Source organism: Lottia gigantea (genome assembly GCF_000327385.1).
Source record: "Lottia gigantea unplaced genomic scaffold LOTGIsca_75, whole genome shotgun sequence".
NCBI lineage: Eukaryota > Metazoa > Mollusca > Gastropoda > Lottiidae > Lottia > Lottia gigantea.
The window spans coordinates 654,576-661,868 of record NW_008710508.1 but is presented as its reverse complement, the minus strand read 5'-3'; positions in this window follow the sequence as shown (position 1 = coordinate 661,868).

Below are 7,293 nucleotides of genomic sequence, written 5' to 3'. Positions count from 1 at the left end.
CGATCAACCGGATGTACCCTTCTTTGTGAGAAGTGGTACGAAACTTGTGCCTGGCGATCTTTATACCATCGAAATAACCGTACTGGCTAGATACATTTCTTAATATGTAAAGCGAAGTTCTGACAAAGTACCTTTTTAAACTTCACTTCACAGGCTGTTGGAGACATGAAACTTGTGATTGGCGATCGGTGTCTCGAAATCTTCGAACTCGCGTAAGAGAAGTAGTGACATGCCTACTCAGATGAACGGTTTATTGCCCTTGACTAAATAAAAACGCGTCAAATTTGGCTTGTAGGCACGATAGAGACTACATTTTTTATCTGATCTTGATGAAACTTGGTATGCATGTATATATTGATGAGATCTCAGTCAAGTTCGAATCAGTAATAATCAGGATGAACGGTTTGAGAGTTATTGCCCTTGACTTCTTAAACACGTGTCAAATTTGGCTTGTAGGCACGATAAAGACTACAGTTTTTATCTGATCTCGATGAAACTTGGTATGCATGTATATATTGATGAGATCTCAGTCAAGTTCGAAATTGGTAATAATCCGATGAATGGTTTTTGTCCTTGACTTTATAAAAACGTGTCAAATTTGGCTTGTAGGCACGATAGAGACTACAGTTTTTATCTGATCTTGATGAAACTTGGTATGCATGTATATCTTGATGAGATCTCAGTCAAGTTCGAATCAGTAATAATCGGATGAACGGTTTGAGAGTTATTGCCCTTGACTTCTTAAACACGTGTCAAATTTGGCTTGTAGGCACGATAAAGACTACAGTTTTTATCTGATCTCGATGAAACTTGGTATGCATGTATATATTGATGAGATCTCAGTCAAGTTCGAAATTGGTAATAATCCGATGAATGGTTTTTGTCCTTGACTTTATAAAAACGTGTCAAATTTGGCTTGTAGGCACGATAGAGACTACAGGTTTTATCTGATCTTGATGAAACTTGGTATGCATGTATATATTGATGGGATCTTTGTCAAGTTCGAAATTGGTATTATCGTATAAATCGTTTCAGAGTTATTGCCCTTGACTTTGGTACTAATCGGATGAATAGTTTCAGAGTTGTTGTACTTGTGAGTGTATGAGATATTGTTCGAATTTGATGATAATTTGATGAACTGTTTCAGGTATTTGCTTTGACTTATAGATGATTTTAAGATTACATGTACTTGAAAATTCATTATTAAGCCACCAAGGAATTTGTCATCATTTCTGACAGCTGGTAGTGGGCGTATGGCAAGCTATCTTTTAAGACTTTTATTTTGCTAGATGGCGGCGATCATTCAGTCCTCTGGGGAGGGAAATTTCATAAAGCGTAACATACTTACTTTTTTTGACTCTTACCTCGCTGCAACACAGTCTCGAAATCTCATTTTCATGATGTAAAGTATTAATTTGTTTTAGGTTGTTAGATAACAGTTTATGTGAACCACCAGCAGCACCCGAATGTTCTAAGGCTACTACTTCTACTGGAACCTCTTCATCAGATACCACCCAATCTTTAATATCAATATATATACAAATAGCAAACGACACAGTCCTTCCATTTGTTATGGTAATACTCATCATTCTATACACACTGTCAGATTAGAGAGTGCTGGTTGATTTTTTCACGTCGGTTTATGTTAATTCTACTATTATTTTTTATTGTTTGGACCGATCTAACAAATTGGTTATGTCCTCTTTATATGAATTAATCAAAGATTTGTCGGCTTTTTTTTTACTTCGGATTATGTTCCATGGTCAAGTGTAGAACTGTTGCGCGATTTGTCTTGAAAAGTGGTGGTTCTCTGGTGAAAAGATTAGATTAGGAGTATATTTTTCAGGTATTGTACGAGAGGAGTAAAGATACTAGAATAATCTGTGAACATTGTGATATCCTATTAACTATATTTAAATTTAATAAACCAGATATTTTACCATTTACCCAGAAACTGATCAGTTGTGGTTGGTTAATACAGTTACTAACAGTTAAATCATCCTTAAGGTCAGTGTACAAACATATTTTGATTATTTGGTGTATTACTGTTTATTTGGTATAAATTTATAATATATCAATATTTCTACTGCAGTTTGATTTGCTGTTACACCCCAAGCTTTTGCTAATGTCGTTTAGTTTTAGACATGTACTAACCTGTATCTATTGTCTGATATTTCAGATGTAACTCGGTATCTTCTGCTGAAATTGATAAAGTGTCATTGTTATTAGTTATGGCATTTAAACATTTATCACAAGATTCTAATTGCATGATGACTGAATGGTTTATTGTTGGTTTAAAACAACTTGAATGTATGTATCAAAAGTACATTAATTATCCAAATCTTGTTTCAAATCAAACACAAATGACAATAGCACACATTTAAACAGCTTGATTTTATATTTGGACTCAATGAATGTTTTATGTTTGTTTTAGTACCAGAGGTTGTGAATGAGTTTAATCTAAGAGAGTTGATGAAGAATAAAGTAGATGTTTTACAGTCGCTATTAATAGTTTTATACTATTCTTACCTATATAATAATAGGTAAGTTCGAACCTTTGGACAAAAGGTTTTCGCGAAGCATAGATCACCGACAAACGGTCCGCCATAATCTTCTGTCCTGTGCTACCCTCCAGGTTGTTTCCAGGAATGTCCCTTATTCTTATTGTCTGCTTGGGTCCTATTTTTTCAGGTATTTCATGGCTGTCTTCTCTTCCGTTTTCCATGAAGGTTCTGTGACAGCGCCTGTAATATATGCTACAGTATATAAACATTATATAATCCTATTGTTACTTGTTTTAGCTTGTGGTCAGAAGCTATATTGGGGTGCTTCATTGAATCTTTTCTGGTCAACTTCCCTGATTTAAATATCCTACCAACAGAATGCTTCAAGAGTCTAGTTTTCTTAATAGCAGTAAGTATCAAACAGTTGTCAGGGAGCAATCCAACCAAGTAGGTGGTGGAGATTCTTTGTAGAAATAAGTGATAAATATCTGCCATCTGCCAGATAATGACATCGTAGGTACTTGTCCATTATCCGTTGATCTGTGTTTTCATTTACAGTGGATCTCCACACAAACCTCTTCAGAAAGAACCCTAGTGGATAATTGTAACAGAAGAATTGTGGGTATATTAAGATCGTGCCCAACAGAAAACTGGTATACTCATCATCACTTTTTATTAAATTGGATATTTACTGATATTGAAATAAGACACAGTTGTGGACCTAAAATAGTAAGTCAAATATATACCTATATATAAAACATCTGTATATCCATGTGACTTAACAATAGTTATAAGGATATAAATTATTTCTGTTGCGCCTGCACTAATATTCTTGAGTCTGGATTACTACCCCTGGATAAAACTTTTTTAGTAGTGATACAGTCTATTGATGTACTTTGTACTTACATTTCAGCTAGAAATGTGGCTTCCAGAATTGGAGAGAGAAATAGGTAATAAAAATGAAGAAGAAATACCCGATATATTTCTCCTTAACATTCTACTGAAACATCCAGGTTCCTCAGAAATGTTAGTTGTAAGTTTTTATATACAATGTAGATGTATTGTGTGATTTATATTATATTATCGATCTTATTTAATTACTTTAGACTACAAAAAAAAACTAACATAAAGCTTCCAACAACTTAATATTTTTCAGAATTTAATGACAGTTGATGATGAAATGACTTCTGATAGTGGTAAAAGGGTCATACAGTGGAGTATTGAACAAGTAAGTCCCTTAATATCAATATTTGTTTTGACATATAGTAGTTGTGTAAAAACAAAATATAAACACCAGAATTCCGGCTGATTTCAGTTCCTTTGTCCGTCTCCTCGCCGTTTATCTCTGTTACATAGGTATCTTGTGTCAAGAACGAATTAAATAGAATTGATCACAAGTATACTTTTTTTAAGACATGAAAACAGGATATTAGATTAGAAAACTGGTTTCAGTTTCGGTATACTTAATCTGCAACAATTTGTATTGACAGAATAAAGGCATGAGCGAGATTTTGATGAAACATTCAGTTGATGTTTTACAGCAGTTATTTCGACAGGAGAATGTATCGCAAGGTTTGTAGTATTGTATTTTTTTTTTTTATGTTAAGTCCACTGCTAGCAACAATGCAAGGCATTGGGTAATCAGTATGGTTATTTATATGATATCTGTGGTTCCAACAGCTAAAACACCATTACTCCTTCGAGTAGGCCTACTCATTGCACACCTGATGTGTACTTTCATTTACTTGTTATCTGTTAACTAACTTTGATTTTGATAGTAGAGAGCGACAGCCGACGCATGGCCGACTCTGGGAAGCACATGCACATGTATCAGAATTTTTCTTACCTTGTGTAGGGTTTGGGTGACGTTTGAGGCCTGAACATACAGACCAACAAATTTTAGCTATTCCAAAAATATTGAAGACAACTTGGACAAAGACGAGATTAGCACAGTATTTTTACACGCCCATGCGTCAAAATTTGTTTGTGAACACAATAGAGACTACAGTCTTTAATTGATTTGAATGAAATTTGGTGTGATCGTTTATATTGGTAAGATCTTGGTCAATTTCAAATTTGACGATCTTTCGATGAACGGTTTTTGAGTTTGAATGTACCGAGGTTATTGACTTGACTAGAAACTGTCTGATGATTGGCCCTGATCCATCTGGCATTGCTGTCGCTCCGGAGACATGAAAACACGGATATATGAAAACACCTTGCATTTTGTACAGAAAGCAGACGCCGCACCGCAAACAGTACTCTGTATAAACAAGGCTTTAGGACTTATATCTTGGTTGAATTATTTCTTGCGCTTATTCTTTTATTTCATTCAAGGCATGTTAATATTACACTATCGTTTGTTTCAGAACATCAAATAGTGAATTTATTAGAGACGGTGACTATATTAATAAATGATATGAAATCACATCACATTATTAACAGTAAAACAGTACAGAGTCTTTATCATGGTAGGTACATGTATTCTCGGTAGGAAAAATTCTTTGGCCCCTGTTGATTCATAGGATCGCCACTGGAAGCGTGGGTACCTTCTATGGCCAAAATCAACTAGTTACTATGAAATGATGTATTGGAACATTGTTATAAGTTTTAACAACAGAATTCCAAATCTTATTTCCGTAGAGAAATGCCATTGTAATGTCTGTTAATGGACACAAAGAAAACCTATAAGAACTTTTCTGATACAATAACCACCAATTTTTCTAGTTATAAAGATGCTAGGTAATCAAGATGAAGTTGATAATACAATAACATCAGTTAGCTTACAATATATACTGACTATACTAAATCATAAAACAGATCTGGGACATCTTGGTGGTAAGTTCTATTCAAATATCAATTCCTCCTTATAGAATCATTAAAAAAATTTAAGTTTCCATTATATACGTTTTCTTTGAGCACCCTATGCACATCACCTTACACTCTTGATCCGTATAATCTCAATTTTCTCTGTTTTCTAGTGTCACCAATGTTAACACAGAATAATGATTTTATGATGAAACTAGAAGAATGTTTATATGTTTCGTCCTGGGACATACGAAATAAATCAATCTTTATTATAACTTGGTTGGCCATGTCAAATCAACATATTAATGTAAGTATCAACATTAACTCTGAAGAAAAACAAAGATAGCTTGCGTTGCAAGGTAACATACGCCCACTGGCAGCTGTCAGAAATAATAAAACAGTCTTTAGTGACTAAAGTACGAATTTTCTCATATTGAAGAAATTATTTATGCTGAATAATTCCACAAAATTCTTTACAAAGTCAAGGGCAATAACTCAAAAACCGTTCATCAAAATTGCATCAAGTTAGAACTTGTCCGAGATCTTATCAATTCCAATGATCACAACAAGTTTCATCAGAATCGGTTGAAAACTGTAGCGTCAATCCTGCTCACAAACTATTTTTAGCAAATTTCGACGCATTTTAACAAAGTCAAGGGCAATAATTCAAAAACCGTTCATCGAAACTGCGTCAAGTTAGAACTTGTCCGAGATCTTATCAATTCCAATGATCACACCAAGTTTCATCAGAATCGGTTGAAAACTGTAGTTTCAATCCTGCTCACGAACTATTTTTAACAAATTTTGACGCGTTTTTTCAAAGTCAAGGGCAATAACTCAAAAACCGTTCATTGAAAATGCGTCAAATTAGAACTTGTCCGAGATCTTATCAATTCCAATGATCACACCAAGTTTCATCAGAATCGGTTGAAAACTGTAACGACAATCCTGCTCACAAACTATTTTTAACAAATTTCAACACGTTTTAACAAAGTCAAGGGCAATAACTCAAAAACCGTTCACAAAAATGCGTCTAGTTAGAACTTGTCCGAGATCTTATCAATTCCAATGATCACACCAAGTTTCATCAGAACCGCTTGAAAACTGAAGCTACAATCCTGCTCACGAACTATTTTTAACAAATTTCAACACTTTTTAACAAAGTCAAGGGCAATAACTCAAAAACTTTTCATCGAAAATGCGTCAAGTTAGAACTTGTCCGAGATCTTATGAATTCCAATGATCACACCAAGTTTCATCAGAATCGGATGAAAACTGTAGCTTCAATCCTGCTCACAAACTATTTTTAACAAATTTTGATGTGTTTTTACAAAGTCAAGGGCAATAACTCAAAAACCGTTCACCGAAAATGTGTCATGTTAGAACTTGTCCGAGATCTTATCAATTCCAATGATCACACCAAGTTTCATCAGAATCGGTTGAAAACTGTAGCTTCAATCCTGCTCACGAACAATTTTTATCAAATTTTGACGCGTTTTAACAAAGTCAAGGGCAATAACTCAAAAACCGTTCATCGAAAATGCGTCATGTTAGAACTTGTCCGAGATCTTATCAATTCCAATGATCACACCATGTTTCTTCAGAATCGGTTGAAAACTGTAGATTCAATCCTGCTCACGAACTATTTTTAACAAATTTCGACGCGTTTTAACAAAGTCAAGGGCAATAACTCAAAAATCGTTCATCGAAAATGCGTCAAGTTAGAACTTGTCCGAGATCTTATCAATTCCAATGATCACGCCAAGTTTCATCAGAATCGGTTGAAAACTGTAGCTTCAATCCTGCTCACAAACTATTTTTGACAAATTTCTACGCGTTTTAACAAAGTCAAGGGCAATAACTCAAAAACCGTTCATCGAAAATGCGTCAAGTTAGAACTTGTCCGAGATCTATCAATTCCAATGATCACACCAAGTTTCATCAGAATTGGTTGAAAACTGTAGCTTCAATCCTGCTCACG